Here is a 22,678-nt window from a genome sequence, read left to right on the forward strand (position 1 = left end):
TGAGTTTATGTGTACCACCTGTGTGCAGGAGTCTGGGGGGCAGAAAAAAGCATCAGATCACCTGGAAATGGAGTTACAGATGGTTGTGAGCCATCATATGGATACTGGAACCAAACCCAGATCCTCTGCAAAAGCAGTAAGCCACTTAAACACTAATAACAGACTCACACTCTTATTAAAAAAAAAACTTTATGGAATTATGGTTACTATCTTTTTGTAACACAAATGACTGAAAATTGTGAGGTACGTTTAAATGTACACCTGTATTATGTGTTTAGCTTTTAGAAGGTAGTTTATATTTGAATTCAATATATCAAGGACTCAGCACCAAGACAAATAGATTGTGTGTGTTCTGTTTTACCAAAATTCATACAAGTCTGCCAGGCACTTCACACCTTTATTTTTACTTTCACATATCAAGTAGAGCAATATGGATTGCTAAGGTGTACATTTACTATACTAATGTGAACAGACATACTCCTAAAGTTATAACTATTTAAAGATGACACTAGCATCAAGTTTATTATTCTTATTTTGGGAAGGCTGAAGAAAAAAAACTACTCATCACTCATACTAGGCTGGGTCCTCCCACATCAATCATTAATCAAGAAAATGCCTACACAGACAGACTTGTCCATAGGCGAATGTGACAGTGGCAATTCTTCAACTGAGGATACCTCTTCCCAGGTGACCCTACTTTTAGTCAAGGCAGCAAAAACTAACCAGCAAAGAGAAGAACATACATTGTAATTAGACTGAGCATTTTGGTTTTGATGCTTATAATATCCAGGTTTTTAAGTGAGTGGTATTTCCAACTGGATAATGCACAGTCTATCTCATTAAAATACTTTAAGCATTAACAAAGAAATACACATATTTCTTTGAATATTCAGAGGTACTCTGAACCTCAATGACATGTACCAGTCTTTCCCACTGCTACAACACTGGCACATTAACATGTAGAGCAACTATGTCATTCCACTACAGATGAACTTCAACTATTTACATTGAAGCAGATGATCCCTGAAGACAAAAAATGTCATAGCCATCTTTGCCTTCCCTGAAATGCCTAGTGCAGTGTCTTATTTATTCTTTTCCAAGCACTCACTAACACTTTCCTTAACAAAACTAAAATCCTATTATGCCAAGAAATTAATCAACTGAACCAAATGGAGAATATGCTTTAATTTTCTTTTGTTGGTTCTTCCAACATAGTACTTCTTTCAAGTACATTTTCTACACATTCTATTTGGAGTTCATCCAATTCAGCTTACAATATGCATCCGTTTCTATAATGGCTCATTTTTATACTCTTGTATAAGCATTTTCTGTCATGGAATACCTACAAATAGAACTAAACAATACTATACTAATACCAAAGACAATTCAGTAAATTATTGAGTTCTAAAGTTCAGATACATGCTGTCGAACAATCTTCATACACTGTAAACATGTATTACTCTCATTGGTTAAGAGCTAACCGGCCTACAGCAGGGCAGGAAGAGATTGGGTGGAAGAGTCAAACTAGGAAAATGCTGGGAAGAAGAAAGGCAAAATCTCAGAAGACACAGAACAAGCAGGATGGGAAGTACATACATGAGTTAAACAAGCCTCAGGGTAGCACATAGATTATAGAAATGGGTTAGTTTAAGTTATAAGAGCTAGTTAAAAACAAGCTTAAGCTATCAGCCAAGCATTTATAATTACAATTATAATTAAGTCTCTGTGTGCTTATTTGGGGAGTGGCTGGCAGAACAGAAAAGTCCACCTACAGATAAACTAACTGCAAATGCATCATCACTGCTTCTCAAGGTGACTCTAACATCATTTTACATCAACAAGATGTCAGTCATGTTAAAAGCTGTTAAATCTTAAAATTACCCAAAATGCTGGCTGATTTTTCTCTTATCTCTTTATTTATCAATCACCATACCAAAAAAATACCTTTGCACATGATCAGTCTATAGGTGTAGAGGATTCCACTTCTTATTTGAAGGCTAGACAGACATACTGTTTTGCTTCTAATATCTTCATCACAAAATTAAGATACTACTGCTTTAAAGGATAGAGACTGACATAAAAATAACTTATGCACAGTGTCTTACTTAATGTCGGGTTTGAAAGAACTTCAGTAAACATTCTAAAGAAGTCAGTCAGACTTTTTCATTGTGCTATTAAATACTTGACCGAAGTTAAAAGGAAAGATTTCTTTTGCCTCACAGTTTCAGCAGTCTCAGTCCATGATCAACCAGTTCTATTGTTTCGCGGCTACTGGGCAGTGAGTATGGGAGGAACTAAGTTGGTCACCTTGCAGCAGCCAGGAGGCTGAGGAGTTCAGATTCTCAACACCCATGTAAAAAGATAGACAGAGCAGTGGGCAGTACACTCCTATAATCCTAACACTGGAAGAAGACAGAAGGATGACAGGGGCTCACTGGAGAGTCAGGCAAGCAAGTCAGTAAGCATAGGGTTCAGTGAGAGACCCTGTCTCCAAAAACTAAGGCAGAGAGTGACAGAGGACAACATCTAACAAAAACCTCTGACTTCTACACCTGCATACGCAGACATGCACGCCCAAACACGTATACTTCCCCCCAACACACAGACACACAAAGAAACAAAAGTGGATAGGGCTGATGATTTCTCAACATCTTCCAAATTTTAGTGTTTTGTCTCCCTAGAAAGCAGTTCATGAGAAGTCCACACACAAAGAATACAGGAAAGTAAGCTTTAATATTACTCTGACAATACAAAATTAATTTGCTTTGTTCTAGTTTTTGACAAAACTAGGAATTAAATCAAGGACCTCCCAGATGCTAGAAAGCTCTACTTCTGAGCTACAGACCTGCCTGGCTAAAATATTAGTTTTGAACACTTGGAATTTCTTCTCTTGATTATATTCAACAAATCAATTAAATGCTTAAGAATCACCTCCAAGATTAATACAAATGACTTTCTACAACTACATTCTCCCACTGAATGGCTGTGGTGGTATTTTAATTATACTGAAATGTGATTTTATTTGTATGTTAATAAATAAAGTTTGCCTGGAGATCAGAGGTCATTAGCAAGCCAGGAATAGAAGTCAGGTGGTGGTAGCACACACCCTTAATCCGATCACATGGCAGGCAGAGTCTCTGTGTGGTCAAGGACATAGATAAGCGTGGTAACCCTTGAGTCTTTAATCCCAGTACCAACCATAGAGACCAGGAGGTCTGTATAGACAGGCAGGGTTGAGGAAGTCATGTGGCTGGGCTTAGAACCAATGAGAAGGCAGAACAGGAAAGCAATAAAACACAAGAGACACAGGAAGAAGGTCTCTCTCTCTCAGGGGAAGGACTACAGCGAGTGGTAAGCTAAAGGGGGTCGTGGCTCTTGCTCTGATCTCTTAGGCTTTAACTCTGTATTTGGCTCTGTGTTTCTTATTTAATAAGACCGTTTAGAATTTTGTCTACAAATGGCAACACCTATTCTGTAGCAAATGGCTTTTTTTACTTTAATGATGTGATTTTCAATTTCAATATGGACAAGTAAATTGAGAATAAGTATAGTTGCCGGGGTGGCAGTGGTGCACGCCTTTAATCCCAGCACTCAGGAGGCAGAGCCAGGCAGATCTCTGTAAGTTCGAGGCCAGCCTGGTCTACAGAACGAGATCCAGGACAGGCAACAAAAATATGCAGAGAAACCCTGTCTCAAAAAACAAAAACAGCCGGGCGGTGGTGGCGCACGCCTTTAATCCCAGCACTCGGGAGGCAGAGCCAGGCGGATCTCTGTGAGTTCGAGGCCAGCCTGGGCTACCAAGCGAGTCCCAGGAAAGGCGCAAAGCTACACAGAGAAACCCTGTCTCGAAAAACCAAAAAAAAAAAAAAAACAAAAACAAAAACATTATAGTTTAGCAAGCTGTATTTATGTATTTTTCTGAATTATTAAATCTTGAAGAAGATTTACATTAAAAGAGAAAATTAACAACCATGATCTACAATGTTCAATTTACCAGCCCCTTCCCCCTTATATCAGGCTTCAAAAGACCACCACAGATTTGAAATTCACATCTTTTATTGTATGTATCTTATCTGTAAGATAAAAAGGTACTTGTTGCTTTAAAAACATGCAAAAGGATTGTGATAACATTATAGATTTAAAAATGGCAAAGTTTTCAAAATACTAATCACAACAAACCAAAATCCAATTCAATTATGTGCAACATATAAACAGCAAAGCATTTGGACTCAAAACCCCTGAGTTGCAGGATTAAAACACCTCTAAGAACATCCTCCTTCCAGATACAAAGAAGTTTAAAGTATTCAAATGATAAAACACACCTCGCTTTCAACTACAGGCACTGCTTCAATGAAAGAAAAAAAATCTATGAAATCATTCAAATCAATTATACATAAAGCTATCCCAGAATTGTGATTTCTAATCAAATTTGTAAATTAGATGTGTGTGTGTGTAACTAAGTCTTTTTCTTAGAAGGATGGACATGTTAATTGTACCTCACTCTGACCACGGCAGTGGCACACTGACAACTAATAGTGTTATGTTCTGGATATAGATTTCAACCTAAGTTGTAAGCAAAATGTTTTGTTTGAGGGTGGGATGGACATGTAGTCCAATGTTCTTACAATATATTACAATGCAACAGCTCTTTTTAAAAATACATACATTTATCCCAACTCATACCTGCTTGCTAAATCATTTCAAGTAAGTTTAGTTAAAGGGACTGAAAGAATTTATGAATTCAACTACTCTAGGTACATTAATTCAGTACAGTAAGATTTTCTACTTATTAGGTATGAATCTACTTGGACCCTTCTTTTTCCATTTTTCTTTTATTGAAAATAGATTTTTCCCCCATACAAAACATTCTGATTATGGTCTCCCCTCCCCCAACCACTCCTAGATCTTCCCTCCAAATTGCCATTCACACCTTTCTGTTTCTCCTTAGAAAACAGGCATCTAAAGAATAATAATAAAATAAAATAAGGCAAAAGAAAAACAAACAAATCAGAATCAGACAAAACAAACAAAAAAACAAGAAAAAGCAGCAAAGAAAAAGCATAAAATAACATATAGATGCAGAGACACATGTTTACATACACATGAACCCCACAAAAACACAAAACCAGACACCATAATATAGACAGAAAGGACTTATAAGGTTAAAAAAATTGTCCTGACAAAAGATTATGAAACAAAGGACCTCCAAGGATGCCATTAACATCTTTTTGTGTTGGATATCTACTTCAGGGCATGGGGCTTGACCTTAAGAGTGGTCTGTATCCCCAGTGAGACTCTGTCAGAGAAAACTAATTTTTGATTTGCAAGTGGTTATCAATTGGAGATAGCTTCTGGGTTAGAGATGGGGTCATGTGACCACTCCTCTTAACACTGGGACCCCATCTGGCCCAGGACCGTGCAGGCACTGTGCATGCTGCCACAGGTCAGAAATACCTTTTTTTTCTTTCTTTCTTTTTTTTTTTTCCGGTTTTTCGAGACAGAGTTTCTCTGTGTTCTTTTGGTGCCTGTCCTGGATCTCACTCTGTAGCCCAGGTTGGCCTTGAACTCACAGAGATCCACCTGGCTTTGCCTCAGTGCTGGGAATAAAGGCGTGCGCCACCAACCGGCTCAGAGATATCTTTATAGAAAACTTGAGTAGCTTTTTGCAAATACAAATATACTTTAAATACATTACATGACAACACACTCTCAAGAATCCCAAGTAAAATTTACATGAGAAAATTGTGCTTACTAGAGAACAAACAGCATCTTCAACAAATGGTACTAGGAAAACTGTATACAGAAGAATGAAATTAGATCTGTATCTATCACCTGAACAAAAATTAGAACCACTTCATTGTGAAATTTCAAACACTAAAACTGCCAGAAAAAAAAAAGAAAATGGGCAGTTTCCTACAAGATTTAGATGTAGGACAGAACTTTCTGAATATAACTTCATTTGCTCAGGAATTAAGGTCAACAATTGACAAATGGGACTTCATGAAAATAAACAGCTTCTGTACAGATAAGGAAATTACCAATCAAGTGAAGAGGAAAACCACAGAATGAGAGCTAATTTGCTGGCTATATATTTCACTGAGGCTCCAGAATATACAAAGAACTCAAAAACCAGAGTCAAGAAACAAATGACCCAACTAAAAACTGGGCTAAAGATCTAGACAGAGTTCCCACAGAAAAAATAAAAGACTATGAAACACATCAAAAAGGGTTCAGCCTCCTTAGCAATTAAGGAAATGCAAATTAAAATAACTTTGAAATCTTAGCCAGTCAGAATTGCTAAGATCAACAAAACAGCTGACAACACACGCTAGTGTAGTCAAGGAGAAGGAGAAACCCTCACTCACTGTTGATGGGAATGCAAACTGGTACAGCAACTGTAGAAGTCAGCATAGAGAGTCCTCAAAAACTAAAAATAAATCTACCAGAGGACCCAGCTATACCTCTCTTTGGCATATACCACAGGATCTGACAACCATTCACTGCCTCGACTTTACTAGACTAGCATAATCCCTTACTACATTCTCAATCTCATCCCTATACCACAGACAAGTGAGGTTGCACCTCTCATCAAAGAAGCCTCTCTTTAAAGTAAATGTAAAGTAAATGGAAAACCACAATTGGCCACAACGCAGATGATGCACAGGGAGCCCAGACATCACAACTCCCACAAAGCAGGGATCAGAAAGATTTCCAGAGCCAGAGAACACTAGAAAGACTGCTGTCAGTCTCTCCTAGAAATGGCTGCATAAACAAAACCCAAGCAATAACAATACCAATAAACAAGCTAACACAGAAGAGGGAAAATTTCAACAGGTTGGTCCTACCGCTAGACAAAGAACTACAGGCAATAAATGAGTGCTGAAAGAGGGAGAATTAGCCTCTCCAGCCATGAGCCAAACTGGTTAGCCAATACGAGATGGTCACCCCTGAAACCATATACACAACAAAACAAACTCAGCAGGTTGTACTTATGTATTTGTGCATACACACACACACACACACACACACACACACACACACACACACACGTAACAATAATAATCAAAGAAAAAGAGGCTATCAATTCAAGAGTGAGGAAGGCATGAGAGAGGTGGAAGAGTCTGGAAGGAGAATAGAAAAGGGAGAAGTGATATAATTATATTTTGATTTAAAAATGTATAAAAATAAAGAAAAACATTATAGTGCTTAAACTAACCTAGTCTAGTAAACAGCTGTCATTCTTTGTTGCATTTCCCTTTAGAATTCAACCCTAAAAGGTAATAACTATGTAAGCGTCATGAATAAAAACTGGATCTTTAAAGTTAGATTACCAAGGCAATTACTACATATCATTATAGAATGGTAATGCAGTACACATTCCGCAAATAAAGATCAAATTTACTTCAACTACACTAGCCACCACTACTCTTTTTTTTTTTCATTTTTATTTTTATGTAGTCATAAAGTTTTTGGAATCATATGGCTTAATGCCATACTTGTGCCACACTCAGTTAGTCATCCCAAGGATATGGCAAACTTGTCTCTTTCACCATCTTTGTCTAACGGTGCATCACTGGCCCCAGCAGGCAGCTCACCCAGACAATTTCTGTAATGGATTCTGGCTCTCTCTGCACAGTAGGTGACAATCCTTGTCAAGTCTCCAGTCTGTCTCATAACTGAATGATTAGAACCTGCTGTAGATGTCACATCTAAATACTTCAATGGATTTTTATCATCCGTGTCACCTAGAAGACAGTATCACTAACAGCATTGTCCTAGAGAACATCTATTTCAGTACTGCCAAGCTCTCATCATCATACTGATAAGACATTTCTTTCCTAAAACAGAGGTCAGCAAACTAGAACACGTATGTAAAATCAACACTGCTGCCTGTTCTTATATAGGTATAACCTAAAAGTGGGTTTTCTATTTTTAAATAATTGGGAAAAGGTTAACTTATATTCTGTGACAGGTGAAAACAATATGGAATCCACTTTCAGTTTCCACAAATAATGCTTATTAAAAGACAGGCATGTTCCTTCACTACTTCGCCACAGCTGCTTTCTTACTGAGCAACAATGATTGCTATAGGAACCCAAAATATTTACCACCTGGGTCCTTTAAAGACGAAAGTCTACCAACTCTTAGCCTAGAGAAGTGTTTGGTGTAGGCATTATAATACCATCAGGGTGTTGTTTTAAGAACCTAAGATGAATGACAATAATGAATCAACTGTTGTTTCTGTCTTACTTCCAAACCACTCGATTAACAAGCTATCTCCCTCCGATGTAGACAGCTATACTCCCTTTCCTCTTCCCCTGGGCTCAGCTTTGCATCAATCAAAGGACTTAATAATGAACTTGGACAGGAAGGAAGAGCTCAACTTCAAGTCTCCAATAGTGGTCTCTTCCATGTCCAAAGCGCTGTTGGCTCTGGATTTCTACTCTGTACCAACTATACTGGAGGCCTCTACATTTTCCAGAGCTGAACAATATTTTTTTGCATTAGTGTGCGTGTTGACCATCACTTCTTAGACATGCTCTAACATCCACTCTGACATATGGATTTCTTTGGGTGCTTTACAACCTGAATATTTCAACCCCTCCTGGCCTCAACAGCACCTCTTAATTATTTTTCTTTGAACCTTCAAACTTCAGCCTAAGAGTTCAACCTTCACAAATGTCCTGCTCTTGTTACTTCAGCTCAGTTCATACAAACTCCAAATGTAAGAATATAACAAAATTAAAATCTATACATATTGATGTATTTCCCATCTAAAAATACTCACCTTGAAACATCTCTAAGTTGTTGTAGTATCTGCCTCAAAAGGCTACATATTACATTTCCTTTTTTCTCTCTGCTATTGCTAGTTGTCTGCTTCACCAAATGCTATCTCCACCCATCGAGAGGGCCCAGGTTATCTGCATTTCTGAGCATAAACTCATGTCACAGCTCATAATCACACACATGGTATCAGGAAGGAAGAGGTTAACTGAAATTATTATCTCAACTCAGTAGTACCTTGGGTGGCATCAATCTTAAAAATATAAATCTTTCGCCAGGTGATGGTGGTGCACACCTTTAATCCCAGCACTCAGGAGGCAGAGGCAGGCGGATCTCTGTGAGTTTGAGGCCAGCCTGGGCTACAGAGTGAGTTCCAAGAAAGGCTCCAAAGCTACACAGAGAAACCCTGTCTCAAAAAAACAAAAAATAAATAAATAATCTTTAAAGACATGCAAGAACCTTGCCTATTTCAAAAATGAAAAAAATCCAATAACCATAGAGCCTTACAATTAGGGAAATAAATTAGATGCATGAAGTCCATATTCAAAGAAATAATAAATAGACTAAATCTTTAAGACTCTCAACGAGCTTAATAAAAAAGAAAGTTCTCAAATCTCTTAGTATCTAAACTCCTTTTATAGTCTTAAAAATTGTTGTATCACTCCCAAAGACTTTGTGTATTAAAATTACCAATATTAGCCGGGTGGTGGTGGCGCACGCCTTTAATCCCAGCACTCGGGAGGCAGAGGCAGGTGGATCTCTGTGAGTTCGAGGCCAGCCTGATCTACAAAGTGAGTTCCAGGAAAGGCGCAAAACTACAGAGAAACCCTAAATATTTGTTATATCATCATAAACCTATAAAATACGTAATATTCAAAATAAATTTCACATGTTATGGAAACTTTTAAAATGTAAAAGCTTAATAGGAAAATAATACTGTTATAACAGTTTTTCAAATATCATTTGAAATTCAAATATCATTATGAGAAGACAAGTGAATTCTCATAGCTGGTTCTATATTCAATCTGCTGTAATATATAGTTTTGACTGAGCTATGTGAAAAAAATGGCCTCACAAAACACATAGAAAAATGTGTTAATACTAATAGCCTGTTCATATAGTAATGGATAATTTTTAGGATACTACACCAAAACTTGGCAAAGAGGAATTTCTTAAGGGTTAGTTATAATGTAGAATTTAATATAGAGAAACTTTTTTGTATTATATCGCTTGCTTTATAAAGGGATCTTTAATCCTTATTTGTAACACTTTTCATTTGAAAAACATTGATTTACTGGACACATATCATAATTCATAATTATACAGCAGCAAACAGTCACTAGTATCACTGTGCACCAGAAGAATTTCTTAAATATTGAGAAGCAGAAAAAAGCATAGCAAATAACATAGGTTTTTCTAAAATTTTAATTTTCATATAAAATTTTGAATTTTTATCTTTGCAACAAACATGAACAGCTGTTCCCTTAGAGTGGCAGGTCCTCTTCTTTATTTTCAAGAAAATGACTGACAGATGACTAAGTTTAAATCATCATAGTTTCTTTTTTATTCACTCTTTAAAGTAGAAGTGGTATTTCATATAGAAAATGTGGCTAGTTTTATTGATAACTCAGAAAAAAAGCATGAGAGCTTGTTGTTTTCTCTAGACAAATATACATTGGATATAAATCAGAACTGCCTTTTGTATCTTTCCAATTTTATCAGAACAAATACTAAAAGAAAGATTAATAAGTTAAAATCTTACAAACTCATTGCTATTTCTTCCTCAAGTACCTTCTAGAGTAAGGATGGCTGGATATTTGCTGTTTTCAGTGTTTTTTAATGCACATGTCACATGAGGCACATACAATTACTAGACAGTTTGGTGTCACTGGAATTTAATTTATATTAAGATGTCCACAAACTTACTCCTCCTTATTTTTAAACCACTAGACAATCATCAGGTCAAAAAGGCAAAAAGTTTCATTACTATGATAACAGTTCTAATTTTGTGTCCCCCATCTGCAAAAGATACCTGCTGACAAGTAGATATATCACATTCTGAGAACCACTATCTTGTTGGTTGGTTGGTTGGTTTTTTCCCAAGACAGTTTCTCTGTCCTAGAACTCACTCCATAGACAAGCATGGCCTTGATTCAGAGATCCACTTGCCTCTGTCTTAGTGCTGGGTTCAAAAGCATACACCACCACTGCCTGGCTTGAGAACTCCTATCTTTTTTAAAATTTATTTATTTATATTATTTTGTGTGCATTGGTGTTTTGCCTGCATGTATGTCTGTGTGAGGATGTCAGATTTTGAAGTTACAGACAGTTGTGAACTGCCATATGGGTTCAAGGGTTTGAACCCAGGTCCTCTGGAAGAGCAGCCAGTGCTCTTTAATGGCTGAGCCATGTCTCCAGCGCCCGAGAACTATCATCTCAAGAAAAAACAGAAAGCTATAAATGATAAAGTAACATCCTCAAATCCATAGTAAATATCCCCATACAATTAGTGTACCAAGTGTCTGCACTGACATTTTGATTTTAACTCAAAATGCTCTCTCATTTGTTCTGAAACTTAATAGTAACACAAATAACAGCAAGCAGCATTGAGTCTTCATATACAAACATTATCTCATTTAATCCTCATATCTTTATTCATTAGCTATTATACCATAGATGAAAAAAAAAATCTAGATTAGAGGCAAAGAAAGTCTTTTGTTCAAGGTCACAATAAAAGCTACTGGTTTACCTTAGATTCAGACATAAACAAGTACTATGCATATCTAATATTAAGTCTCGATAACTTACCTTTATCATGGATGAAAACTTCTGGCTAGGGAAGCATATCATATAGTGAAAGAGCAAACTGGAGGTAATACATCTCAAGTCAGGAAACATATTATGAGATCAGGGTCTCATGATTCCAGTAACCTTTAATACCTTGCAATATTAGGCCCTACCACTTAAAGGTCCACAACCCCTGCTAATAGTACCACTTTAGAAACCAAGCCCTTTGGGGGGACATCTAAACTGTAAAAACAATATATTCTGCCTCCTTATACCAATGATTAGTACATTATGTGTATATAAGTAGACTGATAATTTATGCCTTCTATAATTTAATATTTTAGGTTGTGAGCCTAACTTTTAATGGCTTAGCCATCTCTCCTGCCCTTAAACAAGCAAGCCTTCTATAATTTTAAAGTCATCTGAACAAGATTTTTATTTGGAAAGGTTTTGAGTTACTCAACTGCTTCTATCTTCAACTGGGAAATAACTTCCATTTAAAGTGGTGTTCAAACTAGAGATTTATTAATTCACACTGTTAAAATATGATCATGAATTAATACATCAAATATTATTATTAATTTTTTAACTGCTACATGATATTATGCCCATTTCAAACACGAGGAAACTGAAATTCAAGCAAGTTAAATGCCTACTTTCCTCCCAAGGCCTAAAGCTTATACTGTATAAAAATCAAAATCAGACTCGATTGATTCTTGAAACCAAAATCTTTGGTCATACATCAAGATCTATTAAAGGAAGTCTCAGCCAGTGGTAATGGCATACACCTTTAATCTTAGCACTCAGGAGGCAGAGGCAGGTGGATCTCCAAGTTCAAAGCCAGCCTGGTCTAGGAGTGAGTTCCAGAACAGCCAGAGCTACACAGAGAAACCCTGTCTCAAAAAAACAAAGGAAAAAATAAATAAATGAAAGTCTCAATGACTCACCAATTGCTCACAAAGATGATACAGCTCTTGCTGATACCACACTCTACCCAAATCAATCAAGATATGACTCATCTTGCATCTTAAAAATCAACAAATAAAAAAAGAACATGTTGAAAATAAGTATGTTCTCAAATGCTTCAAATTAAAGGACCTATAGGTAACATTAAAGAATGAAGTAATGAAGTGGCTTATACAATGTCAGCACACACTTATGTGAGTTGTTTACATTAAAAAAAAAAAGCTTAGAAGATAATATCATCACAACTAGAGGGGCCATCTAGAAATTACACAACAGCTTTCAAAATCAAGAGTACTGCAAACCTCAGTCAACTGAAACAGAAGTCATTTTCCTAAACCCCAAGCAATCAGTAAAATTTCCATTTCAAGTTAGAATCTACAAAGGTCAGGAGTCATGCCCTGAGGTTTGTTTCTATTTTAAGGGTGTATACTACAAAACAGTTGTTAAAGACATTGAGAGAGAAAGAATTAAAGAGTTAACCAGTTCAATATACTTATTGAAACCCAACTTTTAAGAAGCATAAGCATCTGTGAATGGGAGAGGAATGTGGTTTAATTTCAACCAAATCATAGTCTCAGAGTCCACACACACTGGTGAGGAGCAGACAAAATGAAAGGCTCTGGGATACCACTAAAACAGAAGGCAGTACAAAACAGAGATGAACTCATGTCACAGAACATCATTCCAGATCGTGGGAAAGAGAGATTTTAAAAAAACTATAGATCAACTTCCTCCCATCAATAACTCCTAGTGTGACCAAGAAGAATCACAATTCTGTAATTGTGTAATTGCAAATGACAAACATAAGGGGGGGGGGGGTGAAGATTGAGGTCGTATCTCTTAACATGCATCATTTACAGTAAGAGTTCCCCCATTTATCTGAATTAATTTTACATACTTCATTTCATTCAGATAATTGAAGTTTTCCTTTAGAGTTGTAAAATGTTTACCTCAACATAATCAGCAAATTGTCCACTTAAAGATACCACTAGAAAAATTACCATCTTTCCCTTCTACACATACACATGTACTCTACTATCATAAAATGTAGGAGATTTGGGCTTTTGCGGGAAATTTAGTTCAAATGTCCTCTTCAAAAAATTAGTACAAGAAACCCTTCAAGAAAAGTTATGGTCATTACCTTTTTAATACAGAGTGTTTGCATTGCTTGTTAAAGACATGGCAATTTGGGAGTTCAATATATGACTGCTGTTCTCAAACCAAATTAAAGGTTTAGACTACTAAAGAGTTTGATGACTTCCCTCAATACAATAACTAGAACTGTATGGAGAACAAAATCAAAGAGGTCTCTCTTTTTATAGGCAGTAATTTAAGGGCCTTGTAATGAGAATTTACTCTTTAGTATATAATTACTAATGAACAAAAATGGGGTCATTAAACTCACTTCTTTATAGTGCCATAAAATTTCTATGTGTAAGAAATATAAAATAATATATAATATTTATCAAACTCAAAACACATTGAAATGTGCAATGCCTTACAATTCAATATAGCAAAATTTTTGTGCCTTAAGTAAATGTCTGTAAGATGATTGAAGTCATTTTTCATATGGATATTTATAATTTAAAATATGAAACTTTCCAAGTACTAATGTTGGCAATAAAATGTCTAAACTTCTTAAATGAATTCTGAATTTTCTATGGACACTGTCCCTCCTCCAACAATAATACAGAACTTACTATTAGAATAGATGTGTATTTAACCAAATTAATAACTTGCTATGAGATCCAGTCTCACTCTTTAGGTATACACAGTCTAAAAGACAGGAAATAGTCATACTACAGAAATGTATAATGAACACCTTTTCAAAAGAAAGCTCAAAATGGAGAGACCAGAAGGGCAGAAAGTCAAACACTTGAAAATAGTCAGCCACCATTCAAAATGGACAAAAAGAATTCATTACTCCACTAACACAGTGGTAGAGAACTTAACTAAAGGCCAGCCAGGAATGGATTCTGAGTCATGACTGGATAGATCCTGGATGTCCTAGAGTTTCTGATGCATATGAAAAGTTGAATCTCAAAAGTGTTACAAATGGTAACAGTGACAGAATCCACATTTCAGTATCTAAAGAGCAATACAGTGAGTATGAATCTAGAAGATGGTATCACACACAGTATCCTGGTTCTGCCAAGACCTTAACTATCTAGGGATGCAAACAGGCCTCAGTTTCCTATGTAGAGGAGGACATAGAGAAGGAAGGAAGCTGGTCAACCTGCTCCTGGTGCCTAAGCAAAGAATAGGTTCTAGTTCCACAGAGGATCTAGAAGGAAGGAAGAAAGGAAGAAAGGAGGGTGGGAGGGAGGGAGGGAGAAAGGGAAGGAAGAAGTCCCAACGACTTTTTTGACAAGTATTCAAAAAATTTATCATTTGTTCAAATAGCTTAAATATAATCTCGCAAGGAGGAGGGGAGACCTATATATTCTTACTAACTCTTATCTCATTTTATATCCCAATTCCCTCTGTAACTATACTTGAAATATTCTGTACATTTCTTACATACTTCAAGATGTTTATGTCATACATTTGTAAAGCTACGATAAGAAATGTGTTTAAAAATAAACTCTCACATGCACACAGAGTACATGCCAAGGGTATATATAGCATAATACCATACTTCTGTGAAGAATGGATGATCAGGATACAACTCTGGCTCCTACCAAATGAGATTTTTCGGGACAATGGGGTGGGGAGTATATTGACCTAATTATCTGTGTAAAAGGGACTAACCTGAAAGTGGGTAGTCCAAGAAGACTGGGGCTGAGTGAAGAACCCATATAGATGGATGCAAGATGACTGTTTCATATAATTAAGCACCATCCTACTCTACTATAAATTCGCTTTTGATAATATTATCAGTAGGAAAAAAGGAATGTAGTTCAAAGAAAGTATCTCTGTAAAAGTTATGATACAGAACTTCACATGTTCAAATAGTAATCACTCTATGGAACTGGCCTGGCTATGCATTTGGTGGCCCAAATTCTACCAGTTTCAATGGAAAAAGTTACTTTACTTAGCAAAAGAAATCTTGACATGTGTCTTATTTTGTTTTGCTTTAATACACAAACACTAGTGTGATCTACTAAAGAAAAAGCCAGGAGTAAGCATAAAAGAAAGAGAAGATCCATTATGTTTTAGTAATTACCACCAACATAAAGAACATTGGATCATTTAAAATATCATTCTAGGATAGCCTAACAAAATAGTCCAAACTCCCAAATCATGTTATTTATTCAATCTACAGACTGAAGAATGCATCCTTATAAAATGAAACCAACACTTTAAAATGTGGCCTATGATAACAATTAAAGGTTGCTCAATTCATGGTTATCAAACTTTGCTCCAGTAGAAATTTCACGTAACTCTCATATGATGGAGGTGTATATTCTATCACCACATTTATAACTGTACTCTGAAATTTTTACATTAAAGAACAAAATTAATACTTCTTCCTCCAATTTTTCTATTATATACCTTGGTATTCTCTCTTTCAGTACTGGTTCAACACAAAGAGGAAAATCAGTAGTTTCAAGTTTACTAAAATCATAATTTGGGACTTCCAGGAACTCATCTACCAACAAGACAAAGCGTTTACAGAGTATCCACTGGACTGACACCAGCCATACAGATTAAAAACACGTGGCCATCTTTCAAAAAGCACCTACCAAGACAAAACACAGAAGCAACAAGTATTTACTACGTCTACACCAAACGCTGTGCTGTGAGAGATGTAAAAATCCAACCCTACCCCAACAAGGACTTCAGGGTTCCTGCATTTCAAGCTCACTTTTTTTTTTAATGTAATACTGGGGACAGTGATGTAGATTACTATTTATGTATAGGATCTCTCTTCCTATTGAATATCAAAGTCATACATGCCATAACCCTAAAACTCTTGATAAACTAATCTTCTGGGAGGCATAGACTACCTGATTCAAGAATAAAATGACAGGGACAGGAGAGCTGGCTCATGGGTTAAGAACACATATTGCTCTGACAGAGAACCCAAGTTCAGTTCCCAGCATCCACACAACTCCAGCTCCAGGAGATCTGACCCCTCTGGCTCTGTAGACACCTGAACTCACATGCACAAATACATATATAATTTTTAAAAATTAAAATAAAAATGCTTTTTTTAATGAATATGACTAATAGAATCCTGGCATAGTAGAAAGTATGAGGTGTGAAGATAAGGAGTTCAAGGCCAGCCTCAGACACACTGTGAATTCCAGACCCTAGGCTAGATAAGACCCTGTCTCAAGAAAAAAGATGAATCTGAGTAATTCTTAAACTGAAAAATAATTATTAAATTCAAATTTTAAACTAAAGTAGAAGAAAATGTTTCAACTAACAGATATAAGTATAGTTTGCTAACTATAAGTAACTTGCATCATTTGTATCTAAAGTGTCAAAATTAGAAATCATTCTCATATGAGTAGAAAGAGGATTTTAAAAAAAATTTATAGTGATCACTTGGCAATTCTTAAGATAACATAATCAAGAGGGAAGGGACAAGAGCTCAGGAGAGCACTTCACTTTGCTCAACAGGCTGAGGTGGGGTTGGGGGCAGGGGGGACGGTTTGGTCAAAACAAGATCAAGTTGGGTACAACAGTGTCCCATCAGGAGGTTTCATCTAGTTCAATGCTTAATAAAGGCAAGCAGTTCTATTCAGTTCCTTCTAAATCTCATGAAAACGTAAAATAATGAAGCTGGATTACACTGCAAACGGAAAATCCTGTTATTCTGTGATGTATAAGGTAAAAATGTCAACACGATTTCAGAACAAGAGTGAAGAAGACACGGTGCTATAACGTGTATTATTAGCTTCAGGCATTACCTACTAACGGTCTGCAAGTTTGTCCAAGTATCCTGACTCAAAATGTGTTCCTCCAACCCTAATATTAAACTGTCTCATTAAATACAGAACAAGGCCCTAAGGACAACGGTGTGTAATTCTTCTCCGTTGAAGCTGAGAAGACTCTATTCCACATCAAGACCTGGAATGCACTAATTAAAATTCAATATCGCACTAGGTATGTGGGTTCCAACATGAAATGAAACTCCTGTCATGGTTAAAGCTTAAGGTTAAACAGGTTAATAGAACCCAATAAAATGGTTCTATTGAGTTATACTGCTTCCCCCCCCCCCCCCCGCCCCCCCCACAGCAGCTCCTTTACCTGACCACCACAGCAAGCTTTAAAATCAACTCAAGGGGTAATATCAACTATGTCAGGCAAGCTGGGGCACAAGAGGGTTGAGGGGCAGCAATCCACCGCATGTGGAAAGATCACCTTCAACTCACGTTTTCCATTTCCAAACTGTGATACAGGTGAGAAAAAAAAAAAAAAAAAAACCGTAAACCCTTCTCTTTGAACTTCCCCATCACAGGGCCCAAGTTCCTAACTTAAGAATTCTTATCTCAAAGCTTATCTTAAAGCTGCGTCGTTCTGAGACGAGGATAAAAGTTGCACTTGCCCAGTGGAGTGGGGGTTGGGGGTGTGGGTGCTGCCCACCGAGAGACCAAGGGTTAAAGGAATGAATGTATTATTGCAACTTTGCTGTTGTTCAGTTAGTCGTACAGACTTATTCACTCCGAGAACCCTTCCTGGCGAAAAGAACGCCGGGCCTGGCGGGACGTGACGGAATTTGGAAACGTCAAGCCTGTGCCGAATCCTCGAGTGGGACTGGGGGGGGAACGGGGGACGGGGACGGGGACGGGGGGGGGCGCGAGGTGCTGGGTCTCCGCGGCCCGAGGTGGCGGGACGCCGGGATCCCGACCAGGAAAGCGCAGGCCGGGGCCAAAGCCGTACGAGAGCCGGCGGACCAGCGCGGCCTGGCATCGGCCGGGCCGGCGCCCGTCGCAGCCACCGCGCTCCGGGAAGCGTCGCTTGGGGCCCCGGCCCGGCCCGGCCCCGCGGAGCGCGAAGGCGCGCGCGCGTGCGTGCGTGCGTGCGCCCGGGAAGCGCGGCCCCGGCTCCGCCCTCCTCACCCCCGGCTCCTCGCGGCCGCCGCCGCCGCCGCCGCCGCCCCACTGGGAACTCGGAGCCGCGCGGCCCCGCGAGGCGGGCGCCGGGAGGGAGGGGCCGCGCTCCCCGCCTCCCTCCCGCGGCCAGCGCAGCTCCCAGCCCAGGCGACTCACCTCCTCCACCTCCTCCTCCTCCTCCTCCTCCTCTCCTCCTCCTCCTCCTCGGCTCCCTCCAGGCCACCGGCAGCCCAGCTGGCGACGCGCTGACGCCGAGCCCCTCCCCCGCGGCCGCCACCGAGGCCGCCCGCCCCTCCCCGCCGCGGCCGCAGCGGCCTTGGGGCGCGTCAGGCGCTGGCCCCGCCCTCGCCCCGCCTCCCCGGGCCCGAGGCTCCGCCCCCGGGTGGCCAGCTCCACGCGGAGCTCCTGACTCAGAGGCCGGCGCGGTGCGAGCGAGCGAGCTGAGCGGGCGAGCCGGCGAGCGGGCGAGCCAACGCTCCACCGCAGCGCGGCTCGTCACACCTGCTCTCCGCCCGCCGGCCCGCCGCGCGCTTTCCAGTCACGCCAGCGCCCCCGCCGCCCCTTCAGCGTTTCCATACTCTCTCACACCTCTTGTCGCCGCCTCCGTTCGCGCTGCGGCCTTGTTTTCCTACTGAGAGGGCCGTGGGCTCGCCGGGCCGCGTTCTCAGGCAGGTTTTCTAGCCCTCACCTGTAGTCCCCTGTCCCTGTCCTTCCGGGTGGGCCGGAGCCTCAGGGACCCGGCATGGCGGGTGCACACCCACCTGCTTGTATTGGTCAGCGCGCCCTGCTTTCCCTCCTTCAGGACTCCTGCAAGATCTCTGGTAGCCAATGCTGGCTTTTCCTCTACTTAAGTTACATGCAGCCCTTTTGCTTGTCCATACTACCCGTACACAAGATGCAGCTTGATTATTAATAATAACATATTCGCGGACCTGCTAAAAGTCAGAAAGAACACAAGAAACTCTTAAGGGTCTGTATAAAATGAGGAATTTGTCTCCTTTACATTTCTGGGACTCTGGATTAATGATTCCAATGTATTTGGGATCACGTTGTGGATTCAATGATTCAGGCAAAGGCAAAACACGCAATGGTAATGCTTTTATCTGGTAACGTTTTTGGTTTTTTTTAACTACAGCTTGGACAGACTGTAGTACAGAAATGCATTAAGCATACCAAAATAACAAAAACTGATTAGGCCTTTGGAGTTACATCACGAGTTTGCTTTAAGTTGTGTGAGTAAACATTATTATCCTTGAATTGGACAATGAAAACTATCTTCTGTTCTAAACAAAGCCCACACTCTATGTGGACCTCCAAAGCTTACAACCATTGTTGACTTGAACAACAGTATCACAAGGTTTAAAAAGCCTAATAAACCATCTGTCCATCCACTTTTACACAAATTGGGAAACAGAAAACAGTGAATGCAGAAAGCTGAAAATGAGAATTCCTAACTGCAAATGAATCTTGTAAATCCTATTCCACAGAATAAAATATTGTGAAAACCCCAAAGCGTAGGGGCTACCAATTCATCAATCTGGAAGAAGAGTCATATAATTTTAAAAATGAATCATCTAGTCCTTAAGATCACCTGGAGTCTAATCTTTTCGTTTTGCTGATTGAGATCTGAAGTCCAGAGAAGGTAAGTTGCCTAACCAATATACCCAGCTTAATTGGAACAAAGTCAGGATTCATACTCGGACCTGTATAAAGCTACTCAACATCAGAATTCTTTGACATCTCAGCTCTGCCTCAGTACACATGATCTGTGAACCTGAGTTTAGGTATTGATGTCAGAAGCCATTTCACCCCAATATGTTCAAGGATTTCTGTTGTGTAACCTGCATCTCTCAGTCGGGGATCATCTGCATGATCTCAGTCACTTCTGGCCCTGGCTCTGGAACTCTGATCCAACCAAACACATTCATCCTCAGAGGTGCCAAAGGCTGTGCCTGATTAAAAGAGTTATGAAATCTCTATTGTCAAGAAAATTACAACATTATTGGTGAGGTAAAATATGAGGCATGAAATGATAATTCAACAGTAATAATCAAGGACTCAACAGTAATTTCCAAATGTTAAGTAGGAAAATGGTGCACATAAATTAAGGAAAGACTTCTTAAAGGCCACAACAACAAAAAGGAGATCTATCATTTGGAGTGCTGTGCATAGGAGAGAAGTAAAGCAAAATGCTTGGACAGAAGCTCTAAGAAGAAAACAGGCATGCCAAGAATAAGGAAAAGTTAGATCAGGGAAGTAAAACAGGAAATCTGCGAAGCAAGAGCAAGCTAGGACCAAAGGCAGGCTAGGACCATTGGTAGAGGACCTAGATTTCAACCTGAGACAGTTTCCTAGGAAATCATTGTGGGTGGACTGGGCAGGGGAGAAAGGAGGGTGGGGAAAGAGGTAACAAGATCAGAAGGCCATAACTTTGTTAGGTATATTGGACATCAGTGCCACTTAGGAAAACTTGGGTTTGGTGAGTATACATAGGAAACAATGAAAAAGTAAGAAGTCCAAGGTAATTTTATGATTGTGGCATGAGTCAGTAAGAGTCACATGTGCCCCAGGTCCTTAACAACACTCTTAGGAACAGCCTGCAAATTGCTGGATAAGAAAGCAAGATACCTTGCCAAGGGAGATCCTCCACATTGTATTCTCTTTCCACAGAACTGTAGTTTGATACTCAGAAGATAAAGAGCCCTAACCCAGGCCCTGACCATAGACCCTATCCTGATACGTTTATGGTCAACTTATTATTTCTATTTCAGTCATATTGATGTAAATGTTCTTTATGGTGAAGAATATGTTACAATAGGAAATAAATAATAAGTGGTTATTAAGTATACATAAAATGTTGCTAGACAAAAAATATAGAAATGCCTATACCTTTCAGAAATATCTTATAATCTACTTGGAGAAAAAGAGGCCAATACACCTAACATAGGAAATATAATCCATGGACAGGGAGAGCAACATTGTGCACAGCAAAATGAAATAATATAGAAATTGTTAGGGATATAGCCGAATAAGCTGGAAAAGATCTGGTCTTTAGAGTCATCATTCAACAGATTTTAGTGAACTTTTGCACAGTGTTTTGGATACTAAAGACAAAGCAATAAAACAAACAGTCCCTGTTCTCACTGAGACCCAAAAGGAGTCATGTTTCTTTCATGTGTTGAAGACTATATGAAATGCCGAGGACATCTAGAATGTAAGAAACTGGGGAAAGAGTGAAGGAATGAAGCAGGGGAGATAATAAAGCCGTACGAATAGAAGGACTTTTGAGGTCAAGTTAAAGGAAGGCCATTGGGAGATTAGTCCCTCTGGCATTCTGAATTTGAAGGAGAGATGGAACCTGGAAAAGCAGATGCAAGCCTGCATGATAACACGGGCAGGAGATAAGTAGACAAGGTTGCTGGCAAGGTTAGCAAAGAAGATGGAAATGCCAAGACTAAATAGTGGGTAGGTGGTGTTGGTCATAGAAAATCTATAGCATCACGTGCAGCAGAAAGGTCGAAGAGATAAGCATTAAGAAAAGGCCAATCTGGTTAACAACAAAGATGTCATGTGTGACGTTAAAGAGAAATGTCTCTGAAGGCAATGAATACTCACTGAAATAACCAGCACAATTCAAAATGTGCAAAGCATATATGAATTTTATTTACCTTTAAAGCTATTGTATTTATGGACACTATTGAATTTTTAGACTCATTTAAGTTTTCTTATCTGTGTCTAATTTTTGTCTCCATATTAAAGGAAAAATAAATATCTTCAAAATTTATCTGATTTACTTTTATGGACCAAAACTCAATCACATAAATGACTCCCAGAAAGTTTACGCTTCTCTTGGAATATGGCAGTAACCTAACAGCTTCATTACCTGCTGTGCCTCAACCAGGTAGCCAGTAAGCATGATGGCCTTGGACACATCATATGTTCTCACTGAACTCCAGGTTTGCACTAGTGAAAAAGAGAATCTCAGATCTGCAGTGTAGAAGCAGAAGGAAGCCTTTCTACGAAGAAAAAACAAAAGCGTCCTGTGAAGTGTGCAGGAACAGCCACCATGACCTCAAGTGGTACTTTTGCCATCTGGAAGAGGACAGCTCAGTCGAACCAGATGCTCTTTTGTTTAT

The 22,678-nt window shown here is 39.0% G+C and overlaps 1 protein-coding gene across 1 annotated transcript in view; it reads right to left on the reverse strand.

Annotated features, from left to right (window-relative positions):
* Positions 1 to 18,716, reverse strand: part of Gtdc1 (glycosyltransferase like domain containing 1) — a 376,640-nt gene extending 357,924 nt beyond the window's left edge. The window contains exon 1 of the mRNA XM_052726350.1: positions 18,699 to 18,716. The gene's annotated coding sequence lies outside the window, so the exon portion shown is untranslated. The remainder of the gene's footprint in view (positions 1 to 18,698) is intronic.
* Between the last annotated feature and the right edge of the window lie 3,962 nt (positions 18,717 to 22,678).

Source organism: Peromyscus californicus, unplaced genomic scaffold (genome assembly GCF_007827085.1).
Source record: "Peromyscus californicus insignis strain IS unplaced genomic scaffold, ASM782708v3 Scaffold_7__1_contigs__length_154581171, whole genome shotgun sequence".
NCBI lineage: Eukaryota > Metazoa > Chordata > Mammalia > Rodentia > Cricetidae > Peromyscus > Peromyscus californicus.